Below are 19,775 nucleotides of genomic sequence, written 5' to 3'. Positions count from 1 at the left end.
AAAAGAAAGCCAGGAAAAAAAATGTTTAAAACAACAGGACTCAAGTTATCAGCATCAGAAACAAAGAACCATAATTCCTGAGAAATTTTGAAACAAGGTGAGTCCTTTGATTGCCCCAGCTTGCTGACTAGAGAAAGTTTCCAGACTGTGATGCAAGCAGGGGAAGCCCGGGGATGGAGTTGGGAGTCCAGAAAGGACAAAGCAATGAAGTCATAGGATAGAGTACCAGAGACAAGAGAGCCTGACAGAGAAAGAAATCTGCAGATCTGTGGAGGGTCTATATGGGGGAGGATTCAGTTGAGAACTGAAACACAATTGTGTGAAGAAACTATCCTAGGACAGAAAGAACCACTCAACAGGATTAAGAGAGCAGTGCCCAGAAATCACAGCAGGCTAAGAATAGTGTCTTTTTCCAACAACAAAGGTAGAAAACCTCATAATTCAAGAGATATTGGTAAGAATACTAAGAAAGGTCTTTTCTTCTCAGTATGGAAACTGGATATTGACCCAAAATTAAACTCAGCTCTGGTCTCACCTGAAAACAAAACCTGAGAGGATTGCAACTCAACCACATGCTGAACAAAGCTCAAGAATATCTGCATGAACACAAACAGGTAAAATTCACAATGGTTGGTATTCAATCAAAGATTCTAAGGTATGCAAAGAAGCAGAAAAGCACTATCCATAATCAGGAGAATAATCAATCAAAACCTCCCCAAAGAGACACTGATTTTAGAATTGGTAGACAATGACATTAAAACAGATATTATAATTATAGTCCATATGTTCCAAAGCTTAAATAAAGACATGAAAATTATTAACAACAACAAAAACAAATCAAACTTCTAGAAATGAAAGCTTTGATGTGTGAGATGAAAAAGACACTGTATGGGATTAATGGCTGATTGCAGAAGAAAAGATAAGTGACTGAAGGCATAACAATAGAAATGATACAAAATGGGATGCAGAGAAAGACTGAAAGAAATTAGCAGAGCACCAGAGAGATGTGGGATAACAAGTGATCAGCTGTACATTTGGAGTCCCCAAGGGAAGTGGGAGACAAAATATATCTGAACAAATAATGGCTAAAAAAAAATTCTAAATTTGAGGAAAACTATAAACTCACAGATCCAAGAAGCTCAACAAAGCTCAAAGCACAAAAATATGCAGGAGAAAAATGAATATCAAGACACATCATAAACAAATGGCCTGAAATCTATGGTCAAAAGAAAATCTTAAAAGAATACAGAGAAAGAAAGTCCTTATTTATAGAGAAACAAAGGTGAGGATGGCAACAGATTTCTTGTCAGGAAAAATGCAAGTAAAAGACAGAAGAACAACATATTTAAAGTACTGAATTAAAAAAGCTGTCAAGTTAGAATTCTTTATTTAGCAAAAGTAGCTTTCAGAAAGTGAAGACCAGTGGCATTTTCTATACAAAAGTAGGTAAAATTCATAAGCAGGCTTACTATAATACTATATATAAGACTGTATAATGAATAACTTTAATTAACCTTGATGATATACAAGTACAAACGTCAGAATTTCAGGCTTCATGGTTAATAGGTGTCAGAAGAATGGATAGGGCCCTGATGCCATATTTTTCAAGGTGTGGAGTCAGGAAAATATTAGTTATGGCTTAGGAAAGAGGAAATAAAAGTGGGGCTTTGTTATTTATAGATGTGAAGATAATTAATTTCAGCCAAATTAAAATGGTGACATAACCACACTGAGACAAGGAAGGAGAGGAAGAGTGAACATCAGTAAAAGTTTCTTCTGTTAGAGCAGGCAATCAAAAGGTCTAAAGCTGATAATCTAGGAAAGAGCTATAGAACTATTATTTTGATTGTTGATTCCTCCAGTGGAGAATTTTGAGGATTAAGACATTGGTTGGGGTGTAGGGATTGTAGACTTTTTCTTTTGCACAGGCAATTTTTTGCTTTGCACAACAGTGTGGGATTCTAAAAACGAGCATGCAAGCTGAAATCATGCAAAACTATTTTAATAAGAGAGGGAAAACATTGGGGCGCCTGTGTGGCTCAGTCAGCTAAGCGTCCGACTTTAGCTAGGTCACGATCTCTTGGTTCATGGGTTTGAGCCCTGCGTTGAGATCTGTGCTGACAGCTCAGAGCCTGGAGCCTGTTTCAGATTTTGTGTCTCCCTCTCTCTCTGCCCCTCCCCCGCCCTCACTCTGTCTCCCTCTGTCTCAAAAATAAATGAACACTAAAAAACTAAATTAAAAAAAAAAGAGATAGGAAACATTACAACTATTCCATGACCTTTAAAAAGTTTTATCAAATAAAAACTCCCTTACTGTCAGTAATCAATGGATAAAGAAATAAAAAATACAGTAAAACTAATAATTTATTATTATAATACACATTATATATATATATATAATACACATTAGTTTTTATTGTTATACTATACACATATATATATATACTATACACATATATATACTATATATATATACATATATATACATACATATATATACTATATATACTATATATACTATACACATATATATAATACACATTAGTTTTTATTGTTATACTATAATTAACAGAAACATTGGCAAACATTTTCTTCCTCAGTAAAATAGTTATCAAACTTGTTGTGCAGTGTTTGCCTTCTTCTCATCACATAACTTAAAAAGGAAGCACCTTTTTTACGTCTTGGCAAACTGTCATGCTCTTTTCTAAGTTTGGATTCGTTCCCGACATTTTATCCTATGTGCTTTCAATGTCATGAAACATCTCTGAGAATTCTTTAATAGGAAGTTTTTTTGCTCCTGTCACTTACTCTGGGACATCTTTGTCCTTTATGTCAAAATCATTTTTCTCATTTATGTCAATAAATTCACCTTCACTAAGTTCCCCTGGCTGCGTATCTAGAGTGAAACAGCAACACTGCCAACACGATCAGCTGTTTCCTCTAGAACTCCTTTTACATTCAAGTCTAATTTCACTTTTTGGTTCTTTGCTGCCTATTCATGTTTGTTGCTCAATTCCCTCTTCCAATTATCCATATTTGTGTAATGTCATGTGGGTTTACCACTGAGAGACAGAGAAGCAACATCGCTAAAGATTACTGTATGTAAGTGAACTGAATAGCAGGTGAGTAGTGACCACTCATAGACTTTGAAAAATGTGATGTGAATGGTCACCGATCATAACGTGCATCTGCTTTTTCTGGAGCAACTTGTGGACTGAAGAGCCAGTAGCCCATTTTGTACTTTGCGCAATTACTCATGGTTAACAGGCTAGGGTACCAGGCTACGGTGAACCATTCCCATTCGTTGAGGGGCTGGCTTTATTTAAGTAAATGCAGTAACTGAAATTTGCATATTCTGGAACCATGCAGAGAGGACTGCCTGTGGTTATATGTGCGTTAATTTTCTCTTTCTTCAGTTGTATGCTTATTTGTTTGTTTTTTACCTATTAATATTGTCTTTTGATTCTTCCAGTTTTATTGAAATATAGTTGACATATAGCACTGTATACATTTAAGATGTACAGCATAATGACTTGGCTTACACATACGTTATGTACTGATTACCACAATAAGTTTAGTTAACATCCATCATGTTTTTAAGTTTTACGACTATTCAGGGACTATTCACTAGTTCATGAGGGCAAGTTTTATTCACTAATCTTTACCTCTCACCTAACACATCAGAAACATATTGTAGGATCTCAGTAAGTAGCTATAAATTAATAGAAAAAAACACATTCTGAGGTCTCAGGAATAGAGCTACCTGTTGGCTTGTGTGGATCTTCTTCAAGGCATTATAATGCAATGGTTAAGAGAGTGGCTTATAAAAATAAATTAGCAGAATAAAAATGAAATTCTGAATAAAAATCCCAGCTCTGCCATTTATTAGCTATAATCTTGGGCAAATCTCTTAACTATTCTGTGCCCCAGTTTTCTCATTTATAAGAAGGGAATAATGATGGTACCTATTTCATAGGATGTTATAAATATTAAATGAGTTAATGTAAACAAAACATTATGACAATGTTAAAATAGCAACCATTGTATAAATGGTAGCCATTATATTGGAGGACATTTTATTTTTGGAACAATATTATGATATACTAATACCAGTGGATAGAGTCACTTTCTATTTCCACATGCAAAATGGCTACTAGAAAATGATAAGTATACTGAGGAAAATCAAGCTGATATTTTTTGCTTTTGAGGGGTTCTTTTGGTACACGGAAAACTAGAGATATTTGTTGAATATGGTTGTATTTTAAAAGCCTTCCTAGAAACTGAAATCTGATATTGAACTCTATAGCTAACACGCTTGTATCATTTTTATAAATATTTTCATGGGAAGTGTAACCTATATATTTCTTTAGTAACAGAAGATTATTTCCAGAGCTTTGTGTTGAATGAGTGAATTAAAAAGTAGCTGTGAGTGTATTTTCTTTTCCTTTTTCCTCTTTTCTCTTTTTTTTTTCTTTTTTCCTAAAGAGAAAGAAACAAATGTCAGGCTTCAGTTTTAATTAAGTAATTAACTAAAATGTTATATAGAATAGACAAGAAAAAAGTTCAATTGTGTAATTTAATTTTAATTGAATGAAATAAGTTAGTGAGGACTAGCTGCTGTTTCATGAGTTTTCATAGGGCAGAGAATGGGTTTTAACAGCAGAGACGGGGGGGTAACATTGAGTCTAATTCTATTTAATTAGCAATGCCCAACCTTTCTCAACAGAAAAGCAATACTCTTATCAAATAATACCGAAAGTGCAATGGATTTTGGCCCAAAGTAATGAAGATGTGACCTCTACAAATAAACATTTCCCGAGAGTGGATTCTGCATGCATCCAAAAGGGTATATTTGAAAAACAAGTTAAAAAGTAACTACATCACTTCCAGTAACTTCAGGACCTACAGCAGCATAGACTTCCCCCACTACCCCCACCACAGGTAAGATAACACAATTTTTTAAAAATGGTTAGACATATTTTAATATTTAGCCACACTATGGCCATAACCAGCTATTTATTATTTGTATTTTTAAATAAACTTTTTATTGAAATATGACTTACAGATTGTGAGTTTACCAGAGCACTGAATTTTCACAAAGATGGCACGCTCGAGTAGTCAGTGCCAAGAACAAGAAATAGAACAACATTGCCCTGCCCAGTCCCTAGTGCGCTCTTCAGAGATCATGTCACCCCTTTTCTTAAGATCCCACAATGGCTCCTTGTTTGACTTAGAGCAAAGCCAAAGCTCTTGCCTGTTTGACTTCATCTCCTCCTCTTTTTGCTTGCTCCACGCCTGGAAGAATATGATTTTAAAATGAGGAGGATAGCATTGATAAGGCGCAGTATTGTAATCAAACAAGTACATGCTACTCATGAATTAAACCCCATGCAGTCCTGCTTTTTAAGAAATACTATTAGTTAGCATTTATAGTAAAATGGTTCGCTGAATAGGCAGACATTTTGCCTAATAGCTTGCTTCCCCGCCCCCCAATTAGCTAGATACATCATAATACCTTTGGCAATTTAGGGGTCAATTTCAGCCTCCAAGGAATTAAGAAAAAACTTAGAAGTTGAAGACGGTAAAGTATAGGAAGTCTAAGTAATTTAGGTTTCCAGTGGTGGCACATTTGAAATATCATAAGGACAAACAATGGATGTGACTTTTTCAAATTCAGTTAAAGAAATGGTCTTAAAATACAACTCTTAAGACGAAGAACCTGTGCTAGTTTTATCCTTTTTTCTCTGCTGATGTTCCCTCTTCTTCTCCCTAGCCCTAATGAACTACAATAGTTACGGGCTTTGGACTGTACTAATGATATAATTACAGAAGCCTCTTCTTCCCTGTCAGGTTTAACTCTTAACATGAAATACCTCTCTTGGCATTTTGCATGCTGTGTGCTGTAAAAGTCTACCAATTTTTACCTCCAGAACATTCTTTCATAATTTGCATCACCCAGAACCCTAAGCACTATCCCAATATACACAATCAGCAACAAAGTCTAAAAAATTTCCCTGGAAATTACCCTTTTTTTTTTCAACGTTTATTTATTTTTGGGACAGAGAGAGACAGAGCATGAACGGGGGAGGGTCAGAGAGAGAGGGAGACACAGAATCGGAAACAGGCTCCAGGCTGTGAGCCATCAGCCCAGAGCCTGACGCGGGGCTCGAACTCACGGACCGCAAGATCGTGACCTGGCTGAAGTCGGACGCTTAACCGACTGTGCCACCCAGGCGCCCCTGGAAATTACCCTTAATAGACAAAGAGAACTAGCCAAATAACAGAAGACAATTAATGATGGCATGTAGGGGCACCTGGGTGGCTCAGTCAGTTACCATCCGACTCTTGGTTTCGGCTCAGGTCATGATCTCACAGCTTCGTGTGTTCAAGCCCCATACTGGGCTCTGTGCTGTCGGTGTGGAGCCTGCTTGGGATTCTCTGTCTCCCTCTCTCGCTGCCCCTCCCCAACTCATGCTGTCTCTGTCTCTCTCAAAATAAATAAATAAACTTAAAAAAAAATATAAGAAAAAAAAATGATGGCATGTAAAGACAGAAGAGAGGAGAGGTAGAAAAAGGATATTCCTCCCAGTAATGTTTTTCCAATATGTGATGCAAGTATCACTCCAATACTGTACTTAATAGTTGATTTCATCCTAGAAAGAGCACCATGAAAAACTTTGTTACCAAGACTTAGGTTTCTTTTCTGCTCCTTTCTTGACTTTGGCCAAATTCATATCTAACTACATACCTTACCAATTTTCCTCCATTGCTCCATAGTGGCTTTTTTGTTTTGTTTTGTTTTTTAAATGCTTATTTATTTTTGAGAGAGACAGAGACAGAATGCGAGCGGGTTAGGGGCAGAGAGAGAGAGGGAGACAGAATCTGAAGCAGGCTCCAGGGTCTGAGCTGTCAGCACAGAGCCTGACATGGGGCTCGAACCCACGAGCTGTGAGATCATGACCTGAGCCATGAGTCGGATGCTCAACCGACTGAGCCACCCAGGCACCCCATCCAGTGCTTCATAGTGTCTTAATGCTAAATAAAGATCCAGAGCAGCCAGCAAAAACTAAAGCAGACATTTAAAATATCTATCTTCTGTCTTAACAGAAATAAGCCCCTCCTTTACTCCTTTTGCTCAGCCAGAGATGAAATAAAGTGCTTCAAGAAGCCGACTCCAAGATTCCTGGTTTTCAAAAATGGAAAGAGGAACGCTACAAGTTAAGTTACTGATGCTCTCTGTACTCTACATACCTCAGAAGTCTGAAAGAACCCAAGGTTACACAGGTACCAGTTTGAAAACCAATTATGGAAAATCACTAGTATCATTTGAACACATAATTCCTTTTTTCCTATGCAATTTTTAAATTGTTGATTTTGGGTATTACTTTTTCTTTAAGATATCAAATATATTTTCTAACACTATTAAAAGATATTTAGTAACATAATATTAAAACACTTGGGGCATCTGGGTTGCTCAGTCAGTTAAGCACCTGACTCTAGATTTCCACTCAGGTCATGACCTCACAATTCTTGAGCTCAAGCCCTGTATGGGACTTCCTCCGTGCTGGCAGTGTGTAACCTGCTTGGGATTCTCTCTCTCTCTCTCTCTCTCTCTCTCTCTCTCTCTCTCTCTTTCTCTCTCTCTCTCCCCCTCTCACTGCCCTTTCCCAGCTCTCTCTCTCTCTCTCTCTCTCTGTCTCTCTCTCTCTCTGTCTCAAAGTAAATAAACAAACTTTTAAAAAGAATTATTGTTTATTATTAAAAAATAAAAACTTTGGGGGCGCCTGGGTGGCTCAGTCGGTTAAACGTCCCACTTCAGCTCAGGTCATGATCTCGCGGTCTGTGAGTTCGAGCCCCGCATCAGGCTCTGTGTTGACCTCTTGCTCAGAGCCTGGAGCCTGCTTCAGATTCTGTGTCTCCTACTCTCTCTGCCCCTCCCCCGTTCATGCTTTGTCTCACTCTGTTTCCCAAAAATAAATGTAAAAAATAAAAATAAAAACTTTGTCATTTACTACTCATTTCATTAATATTAATAATGATAATAACAATAGTTCATACATAGCACTGTGTTTAAAAATTATTCTAGGGGCGCCTGGGTGGCTCAGTCGGTTAAGTGGCCGACTTCGGCTCAGGTCATGATCTCGCGGTCTGTGAGTTCGAGCCCCGCATCAGGCTCTGTGCTGACCTCTTGCTCAGAGCCTGGAGCCTGTTTCAGATTCTGTGTCTCCCTCTCTCTCTGACCCTCCCCCGTTCATGCTCTGTCTCTCTCTGTCTCAAAAATAAATAAACGTTAAAAAAAAATTAAAAAAAATTATTCTAAATGCTTAATTTATTCTTTTTTTCATTTTTTAAAAGTTTATTTATTTTTGAAAGGTAGTGAACACAAGCCAGGGAGGGGCAGAGAGAGAGGGAGACACAGAATCCGAAGCAGGATCCAGGCTCTGAGCTGACAGCATAGAGTCCGGTGCAGGGCTTGAACCCACCAGTGGTGAGATCACGACCTGAGCCAAAGTCGGACATTTAACTGACTGAGTCACCCCGATGCCCCTATTCTCTTTGTTTTTAAATAATAAGTGTTTGAAACTATAATCCCCCATTTTGCTACATCTATAATTATCTGGACAGTGATCTTCTTCCCCTTCTCTTCCTCCTCCTTCTTTGATTAAATTTTGCGTTCAACTTATATATGTTGTGGGTAGAGGGGATGCTCCATATACTACTTTATACAAAGTAACATTTAGTAAAATCATGCATTTTTTTAAACTCATTGCACTGAATATCATAGCCTCAATACTGTTAGAAATATAAATAATATATTTCTAAATTTTAAAGTTAGAGAGCATTTTAGGAAGTGGATTTATTCCTGGGCTACAGGGCAGGTTCAATATTCACAACTCAATCAACATGATACATTACATTAATAAAAGAAAGGATAAGAACCACATAATCCTCTCAATAGATGCAGAAAAAGCATTTGACAAAATACAGCATCCTTTTCTGATAAAAAGCCTCAAGAAAGTAGGGATAGAAGGAACATACTTCAACATGATAAAAGCCATATATGAAAGACCCACAGCTAATATCATCTGCAATAGAGAAAAATTGAGAGTTTTCCCCTAAGGTCAGGAACACAGCAGGGATGTTCACTCTCACCACCATTGTTCAACACAGTACTAGAAGTCTTAGCCTCAACAATCAGACAACAAAAAGAAATAAAGACGATCCAAATTGGTAAAGAAGAAGTCAAACTTTCAATCTTCACAGATGTCATGGTACTCTACATGGAAAACCTGACAGACTCCACCAAAAAAAAACCTGCTAGAACTGATACGTGAATTCAATAAAGTTGCAAGACATAAAATCAATGTACAGAAATTGGTTGCATTTCTATGCATCAATAATGAAGCAGCAGAGAGAGAAATCAAGGAATCCATCCCATTTACAATTGCACCAAAAAAACATAAGATACCTAAGAATAAACCTAACCAAAAAGGTAAAAGATCTGTACACTGAAAATTGTAGAAAACATATGAAAGAAGTGAAGAAGACACAAGAAATGGAAAAACATTCCATGCTCCTGGATTGGAAGAACAAGTATTGTTAAAATGTCAATACTACCCAAAGCAATCTACATACTCAATCCCTATCAAAATAACACCAGCATTCTTCACAGAGCTAGAACAGTTCTAAAATTTGTATGGAACCAGAAAAGACCCTGAAGAGCCAAAGTAATGTTGAAAAAGGAAATCAAAACTGGAGACATCACAATTCCAGACTTTAAGCTGTATTACAAAGCTGCAATCATCAAAACAGTATGGTACTGGCACAAAAAACAGACACATAAATCAATGGAACAGAATATGGTCCCAGAAATGCACCCACAAATGTATGGCCAACTAATCTTCAACAAAGCAAGGAAGAGGATCCAGTGGAAAAAAGACAGTCTCTTCAGCAAATGTTGCTGGGAAAACTTGACAGTGACCTGCAGAACAATGAAATGGACCACTTTTTTTACACCATATACAAAAATGAATCCAAAATGGATGAAAGACCTAAATGTGAGACAGGAAACCATCAAAATCCTAGAGGAGAAAATAGGACTTTGACCTCAGTCACAGCAACATCTAACTAGACATATGTCCAGAGACAAGGGAAATAAAAACAAAAATGCTATTGGGATCTCATCAAGATAAAAAGCTTTTGTGCAATGAAGGTAACAATTAAGAAAATTAAAAGGCAACTGATGGAATGGGAGAAGATATTTATGACATATATTAGATAAAGGGTTAGTGTACAAAATCTATAAAGAACTTATCAAACTCAATACTCAAAGAACAAATTATCCAGTGAAGAAATGGGCCAAAGACATGAATAGACACTTTTCCAAAGAAGACATCCAGATGGCTTACAGACATGAAAAGATGCTCAACATCGACATCAGAGAAATACAAATCAAAACCACAATGAGATAACACCTCACACCTGTCAGAATGACTAACTCAGGAAACATATGAAGTTGGTGAGGATGCAGAGAAAGGGAAACACTCTTGCACTGTTTATGGGAATACCAACTGGTGCAGCCACTCCGGAAAAACAGTGGGGAGGTTCCTCAAAAAATTAAAAATAGAACTACCATACAACCCAGCAGTTGCACTACTAGGTATTTATCCAAAGGACAGAAACATGCTGATTCAAAGGGGCAAGTGCACCCCAAAGTTTATGGCAACACTCTCAACAATAGCCATATTATGGAAAGTACATATCATATACTCTAAAAAAAATTAAAGTTAGAGAGCATTTTACACTTGATTTCAAAGATTTTAAATATGTTTAATAAAAATAATGTACTTTTTAAGCAGAGTCAATGCCTCTTTTCAAAGGACTATTTACTTTGTATATAGTAGAATGGCTTAAAATTTAGGATGGAATAATTTTGTTGCTGTATCTTTTATCAACAGAATTATTTTTATCTTCAACATTACTATTCCCTTCTAATTCCTCTCAATTTTATATTACGGTTGCCATCACAATCTATCAGTTTTTTTTTATCTGAAATATCTTTACCCGTACACAATACCCTTTTGTTAAATAATGCAATTGAGTTTTGAGGGTACATCTCAACTTTTAAACATCTTTTAAGGGGCTCCTAGGTGGCTCAATCATTTGAGTGTCTGACTCTTGATTTCAGCTCAGGTCAAGATCCCAGGGTTGTGGGACTAAGACCTAGGGTCCAGCGCTGCAGTGAGCATGGAGCCTGCTTAAGATTCTCTCTCTCTCTTCCTCTGCCCCTCTCCCCCACTGATACTCTCTTTAAAAAGTTAAAAATAATAAAACAATAAAAATATTTTAAGAAAACTAAGTACAAGAAAACTTAGGCTTCTATAATATGTCCTAGTAATCACTCTTGATAGCTTAGTGCTTTTACTTCATTTCTTCAAATGTTTTCTATTTTGTACAAAAACTTGCATTATATAAATGTTTTTTGATTGGTTTAGGCATTTTAAGATCAGCTATATCCATTATCTTGTGTTCCAGTTTTAATTGTTATTTGTTTGCTCCATGCTTTGTTATTGCTTTTTTTTTTAGTTTCACTCTTTTATATATGTTATAGGTAGTTGGTTTTTACATTTTATAGTTATTTGGAAGGTAGAGAATTAAATCTAAACTAAAAAATATTATTTTTACACTTGTTCTTTTCATGTCAATTTCTCATACTTTATAAATGTAATCTGGAATCATGGAACAAGATTTTTAATCATAAAAATTAATCACAAGAATTTTTATTAGCTTACATTTTATTTTGTTACCATATTCACAATATTTTGTAATTAACTCTATTTGTTTAACTGAATGTCAATGCTGACCAACATTCCTTTTAATCTAATAGGAAAACATTACATGACTTTTTGAGTTTTTATTTTTATTCCTTTTCCCATTAGCTGAATTACATCTTCCAAAAAGATTTTGCAGCATGGGAATGGAAGCTATGCAATTTTTTCTCAGTTGTCTGAGATTATCTTACTGTTACATTCCTGTAGGCACAACACCTGATTGTATATTTCAGTCTCTCCCTTGAATCTGTAGAAAATCACTTATTGGGGCGCCTGGGTGGCGCAGTCGGTTAAGCGTCCGACATCAGCCAGGTCACGATCTCGCGGTCCGTGAGTTCGAGCCCCGCGTCAGGCTCTGGGCTGATGGCTCAGAGCCTGGAGCCTGTTTCCGATTCTGTGTCTCCCTCTCTCTCTGCCCCTCCCCCGTTCATGCTCTGTCTCTCTCTGTCCCAAAAATAAATAAAAAACGTTGAAAAAAAAAAAGAAAATCACTTATTTACTTTACACTATGAGTATTATTTACTCTACATTATGAGCATTCATAATTTCCCAAAAGAATTGTAAAATCATCATTTTGCTTCCATAGAGATCATGTTTTTCTTTTCCCTTTGGTTGAATACATGTAAAATTATTTTCTTTAAAACTATTATCAGACTATACCTAAATAAGAGTTGAGGTTGCAGTGCCTTGGTGGCTCATTCGGTTATGCTTCTGACTCTTGATTTCCACTCAAGTCATGATTTCAGTTTGTGACATGGAGCCCTGTGTTGGGTTCTATGCTGACAGCTAGGAGCCTGCTTGAGACTCTCCCTCTCCCTCTCCCTTTGCCCCTTTCCCACTCGTGCTGGCTCTCTCTCTCCCTCCTCTCTCTCTCTCAAAATAAATAAATAAACATTTTAAAAAGGAGGTGAGGTTATTTATTTTGCTAATTGACATTAATGACTTTGAAATTTCAAAAAGAATTTATCTCATAAAAATGTTCCTCAATTGTGTCTCAGTATTGTTTTCCTTATTTTTATTCCGGGTTCTTTTCTTTTCTTCCTTTTTTTTTTTTGCCCCCCTAGGAAAACTAGTTTTCACAGATTGGAGTCATTTAGTCCATTTTCCCTCTAATCAAACTATAACCTTTTCTCCAATTATTTTCATATTTTTTGTTCTCTCTGTTATACATGAAGTTGTGAAATCATTCAAGTTTAGTATGAGCTCTTCCACAGAAGTCGAATATGAGTTGATTTTTTTTGCATTTCTGGATCCATTAACTGGATTTCTTGTTGTTATCATTGTTGTCAGCCTAATTCTGTATAACTTAAAATAGTGTGTTCTTTCTTGAAGCCTAAAAAGACCATTTTTTTCATTGAATTTAAAAAAGTCAAGACACAAGCTATTTTCTAAAGTATCTTGTTATCTGAAACACAGAGAAGCATGAAGATTTCTTTACTTTTAAATAACATTTGACTTCTATGCCCAACAGAAATATTTTTGGGTAATTTTTTGTTTATTTATATTGGAAGAAGATGAGCTCTATAATAATCCAGCATGTTTCTCTAGAATATCTGAGGCTTGTATTAGCCCCAATCCTCTTTCACCCCATCTTTCTCTCCACTTCCAATCTCTCTCTCTCTCGCTCCCTCTCACTCTCTTCTCTTCCTCTCCTCTCTAGAGCAGCTCAGTCAGACCTAAAATCAAATTCCAACTTAGTCATTCACAAGTTTTAGTTTCCTAGTTTCCTCCTCTATACAATGAAGAAGATCTGTCTTTTGTCTGACACAGACAGATCACAAGAGCAAGAGCTGTAGCGCGAGAGTACAAGTTGGGGGGAAGCAGAGAGAGAGAGGGAGAGAGAGAATCTTAAGCAGGCTCCATGTCCTGCATGGAGCCCAACCCAGGGCTCAATCTCACAACCATGAGATCATGATCTGAGCATAAATCGAGTCAGACGCTTAACAGACTGAGCCACACAGACACCCCCTATTTTTAGTTTTAATGTGACAATGGCAAGAGAATGTAAGTGCTAGAATATTGCCTGAGACATATTATACCCTCAATATTAAAAAAATATTAAACCACACAGGAATAGTAATTAATAAGAATTAGTGTTAAAATTAAATTACATAACAATCTCAATATTATTATTATTATTATTAAAATATATCTGTACTGTACTATGCTTGTTAATCTTCAAAAAGATGCATGAAGAAAATGGATAATTTGGTAAAGAGCAAAACAGTAAACCCTAGTTAGTTCAGAGATCATTTTTATTGGTTGGAATTTGGAGTGGACAGCCTGTCTGTTCAGTGACACTCATGTCTAAATGAACAAGATTAAGTCAAATCTTATTCCTGCTCCCTTATTTGTAGACCTAATTGCTCTGCATAATCCAGAATATTAACTATTGCTGCTGTATTCACATCAATGTCACAACTAGTGAATATATGCACCACCCTTGGACATTTGGTCTTCTCTTTTCATTGGTTTTCTGTGTTTGTTTGTTTGTTTGTTTTTGTCCTTATATTTGACTTTATGGGTTTTTACTGTGCAAAATTTTGTGCAGTATTACTAATCCACTAATTCCTAATCTACTGTCACATTAACAAGAAAGTTCCATTCTGAATCTTAATCATATTTCCCTCCTTCAGAAAAAAATACAGTTGTCTCCATAATATAGACAAAGCTTAAATATGTGGAAAACTGTTCATCTCTTAGTCAATCTATTTCCTCTAATTAGTCAATATGTGCCAAGACATTAGTTGTTTAACTTCCACAAATACTCATATATTAGTATACAATACTCACTTCCTATTCAACAGTTCACACATCTTATACATTTGAAAATATTTCTCTATGGTTTTGACCATAGAGAGCGAACATACAGCAACATATTCAACTTTAAAGGGAAATGGAATTTATTTTTCATAACATCCACAGTAACAAGTACACCTTATGTGATGGCACACTCACTTATAGGTAGTTTATAGATTGAGCTTTCCTCAGAACGAAGAAATGCCAAAATTGTCCATAGTAATATCACTTAAGAAGGCTCTTTGCATACTTTAATAAAAGTTTTTTGTTGAGTTTTATTACTTGCAGTTAAAATCTTGTGCATTTGTCACCATTGCAATTTTCATTTCATTAAATTAAATATCCACATTAAAATAATTTATATTATGACTAAATATCTCAAGAAGAAAAGGACAATGGGATATGATAAAGGAGGTCTCTTTTTTCCTCTTCCTCTTACTAAATCATGATGGTAATTATTCAAAGGGAATTTAAGATAAATTATTGTAAGACTATTCATTAATTTTTTTAGATAATTAGCAGAAATTCTGTCATTTTTATGAGAGGTTTGCTTGGCCATTGTGAATCTAAGATGATAATGACATCCAAATGAAATACTTATTTTTGTAGTATTTAAAAGACTAAAGGTGGTACAACCATGTTTAATTGACTGGCTCTCGTCATAAAACATTAGGTAAATGATGGTGTTATTTCTCAAATAGTACTTTATATAAGAAGAGTTGATAAGACTAATGTGTGCACTAGGAGAAAACTACAAGTACTTCAAGAATTAGATTCTATTTCTACTTCCAATATGAAGAGTAACCATTGATTAACTAAAATGTGGGGCGCCTGGGTGGCTTGGTCGGTTGAGCGTCGGACTTCAGCTCAGGTCATGATCTCACAGTTCGTGAGTTCGAGCCCCACGTCGGGCTCTGTGCTGACACCTTGGAGCCTGTTTCGGATTCTGTGTCTCCCTCTCTCTCTGCCCCTCCCCTGTTCATGCTCTGTCTCTCTCTGTCTCAAAAATAAACGTTCAAAAAAAATTTAAAAAAAATGTAATACTTAGGTTAGAGGCTTCTGAACTGTCGTTGCTACCAATGGGAATAAAAACTGACAGAAATAATAATTTTAAAATTAAAAACACTTTCATCATAAACGTGAATCAGACATTACAATATGAATTTATGATTAATTTTTTAAAAATAACCAACAAAGTTGTTCCTAGTTTTGTTCCATGAAAGGCTAATCATATAGAAATGAATACTCCTCACACCTCTAATATGGTCTCGAACACTACTTTTAATAAAAGGAAAGAGGGATCCCTGAAAACACAGGTCACCCCAGACTTGAAGCAAGAATTCTACAAGATGATTCTGAAAATTCCTATTCTATCTGGAATAAAAGGAGCTAAGACCTCTGGGTATTTTTGAAAGGTCGTGGAAGCCAACTTTAAAAACAGAACAATTTGGCCATCAAAAAGAGCAAGGACTGAAATGGATTTAAACACATCAAATATGTTATGTTAAAATTACTGAGTTTATAATGATACCGAAAGAAAAAATAAAATACAACAAAATGTACTTTTGGTTCCCTGTCTCAGGAATCAATTCATTCTGCAAACATAAGTATAGGGTATGAATCAAGCATCTCACCTATCTTTCCTGAACAAACTCATTTTCATGTAAACACACTAATTGATAAGGAAAGTTGTTCTTTACAAAAGAACTCTGTAAACAGCAAAAGTAATGAAAAAATCAAAACATTACTATTTGATAACATCTAATGAACTAATGGATTCCAGGCAATAACCATCAATGACTGCTAAAACCATTAATTGACTGCTAATAACCATCAATGACTGCTGAAGGCAAATGAGCAACTACAATGAATGGATCAAGATGAAAACACCTGAATCCATTAATCAATATTAATTAATTGCTACAAGACAATATGCCTCCCAATATAATGCAACAGGAAGTATACAATACCATTTGTAAATTAGATTTGAGAAAAAAGAGAGGGGACACATTTTGATTCTTTTGTTTACCTGACACATAGTAGGTCCTGAATAGGTGTATTTTGAATGAATGAATGGATGGATGGATGGATGGATGGATGAATGATTGGTTAACTGAATGTAGACAGAGGACATTGTTAAAACTTTAAACACAAAGTCACTTACTTTATGTCACTGATGACTATGCAAGTCAGAACATCTTCCATCAACTGAAAAATTTTAGAATAAATGCATGAAAAGAAGACCTAAATAGGATTTTTATCATTGGTAAACTGTCATGTACTTTTGTTTGGTCTTTAGATGTAGTCCTAATTCTCTCAATGAAAAGGATAAGGATAAAGTGTTTACTTATAATTTTTTATCATTAATATGATTTAACATATTGCTGTATTACACATATATATTATTTATATCTTCCTTCTCCCTGTCAGGGACCTCATATTGGTGTCCTTGGAGAAAACTAATTGCCCCCAAAGCACTCCCCTTTTCAGTGTTTTGTTGAATTTGAATTAAGATTCCCTATAGTGAATTGCAAAGTTGTTCAAAATTGACTCCAGGCGTCCTAAGAACCCTAAAGCTTCCAAGGGACTTGGTAAAATCTAGAAACTCAATATCTCCTGAAGGAAAACTATATCAGACATATTATACTGTGCCTTCTTCTGTGGAGTTTGTTCTAATTCGATTTGAAATCAAAAGAACGTAACATATCCCATGTAGTTTACTGTTATATATCTCTAACATTCATTCTAGAAACAATGCAAGCAAAATTAGATTGACTAATATAATTGAAGTGATATAAAATTTGAAACATTTTCTTTACAATACATATTGTATTATTATATGGTTCTAGGTCACATTTGCATACAGAAGTAATCTTTGATTCTGTTGCTTGAACACTGACACAGCTAAAATAATTTTAGGATCAAAGTGATTAGGGGCACCTGAGTGGCTCAGTCAGTGGAGCCTCCAACTCTTGATTTTGGCGTTGGTCATGATCTCATGGTTCGTGGGATGGAGCCCCGCATGGGACTCTTCACTGACAGCCTGGAGTCTGATTGGGTTTCTCTGTCTCCCTCTCTCTCTGCCCCTCCCCCCTTTGCACTCTCCCTCTTTGTCTCTCTCAAAATAAATAAATAAACTTAAAAAAAAAAGAATCCAAGTGATTAAATTTCATTACACTATGTCATAGACTTATTCTTCATTTTCATGATTCATATTTACTATAACATTGTTTTTATAATGATGTTTATATTTGCAAAGATTGAATTCATCACTTTAATTGTTAATGAGCAACAAGTTGCTTGTAGTTTCTCCTTTTCTGCCCTAAAGTTTAAACAAAAACAACAAATATTATACCAAATTGAAAGCTATAAGTGAAAGAATGCAAAAATACATTTTATTTCTGTCCTTACCTAAATATGTTTTACAGGTCATAATATAATATATTGCATTATAGGCAAGGAGGATGTAAAGCTAGAAGAGGATAAATACATTTCCTTTTTTTTGTAAATTACTAAACATAAGAACGAGGAATTGAACTGAGGCATGTCTGCCTGTCCAGTCCTTAAACTATGTCTTACATTGTCCCTTTCACTGACAACTAATAATTCAAACTAATCTTCTTGAAGTCCATCAATCATGCTAGCGACTTTGCTCATGATGTTCTCTGGGTCAGAAATGTTTATCCTGCTCTTACAGTCTATAGTTCATCTTCTCATCCTAGAGAGGACTTCCCCAGCCACACAACAAAACCTTGGTCCTCCTGTCCCAATACTACCTTATCACAGTACTCCTGTTTTGTCCGTAGCACTTTTTGCCATTTGTAGTTTTATAATTTCTTATTTCTTGTCTGTGTCTCTCCCCACCCATCACCGCCTGGACTGAACACTTCGCCACGGGAAGTTCATACAGGTTTCTTCACCATTGTCATTTAGTACACCCAAAGAGTTTTGGAAAGAATTAATAAAAGGTCAACATCTCACCTGTAATTTGCATATTCCTTTAAACCTAAGGACCATCAAAATTAGGAAAATGATTCTATTTTTTTTCTAAGTAAATATTAGAAAGTCTTTTTTAATGGCAAGGTTCATACCTGGCATATAGCTTCTCGTAAGTGCTTATAGGGTGATTTAATAAATTACTATAAGTAAGTTGATATATAGCTGAACAGAGGCTGACTAGGGCATGGTAACAAGACATAAATTCAGGAACTCGGGATACATTTCAAATTACAGCTGTGGCATATTTACTAAAACTTCTACTGTGATGTATGCCAGCCTTGATATGCTCATCCTGCTTAAACAATTCAATAAGGCAGATACATTGTGCATTGTCTCTACTTTATGTGCCAGGAGCACTTCCTTTTTCTACTGGTTTGCTCTTAGTCAGATAAATACACTTCAAGCGCGTTTCTGAGTAGGTCCACTTAGAGCCCAGAGTACGAACTTCCATGGAGAGACAAACCAAAATGAGTCTGTGGCATTTCTCATTAGGCCTGTTGCCTGATTTTCATTAGGCCTCTTGCCTCTGTCTCATTAGGCCCACTGCCTGGTTTTCATGAGTCTCAATGCGTAAGATTCATTAGGCCTGCTGCCTGACTTTTATTAGGTACATTACCTGATTCTTATTAGGCCTAATGCCTGATTTCTTTTGGACCCTCAGTATTTGGGGCTAATACTTACTGTCATGGCTGGTCCATTGGTTGGTGACTGTCTTTCCTCAAATCAGTGATAACCAGAACTCAAAGTTCCTTATGCCTGATGAGAGGCACAGGTGAAGAGAGATTTTCACAATAAAAGCATTTTTGAAACCCAGATTTTTTCCCCCCATTCATCCATTAGAATTCATTAGCTTCTTTGGTTTGAAGTTGAGGTAGCAACACCTTTTTCAAATCAGTACCTGCCACATAAAACACTGTTGCAGCAGAATGAATAAATAAAAAAGGATGCCATTAATTTGAATTCATTTGAATTGGAACAAAAATCATTTATATGCTGTTATTAGGTTAATTAAATATTTTGTTTTCTATTACATTTATTTATTATACATTGTGAAATCAGTGACCTTTGTCACAATGTCTCTTTTGTAATTATGAAAGAAAATATAGTTTAGGGCCATTAATTTATTCACATGCAAACTGGATCAAT

This window comes from Prionailurus viverrinus, chromosome C1, assembly GCF_022837055.1.
Source record: "Prionailurus viverrinus isolate Anna chromosome C1, UM_Priviv_1.0, whole genome shotgun sequence".
Classification (NCBI taxonomy): Eukaryota; Metazoa; Chordata; class Mammalia; order Carnivora; family Felidae; genus Prionailurus; species Prionailurus viverrinus.
This window is presented reverse-complemented; position numbering follows the sequence as displayed.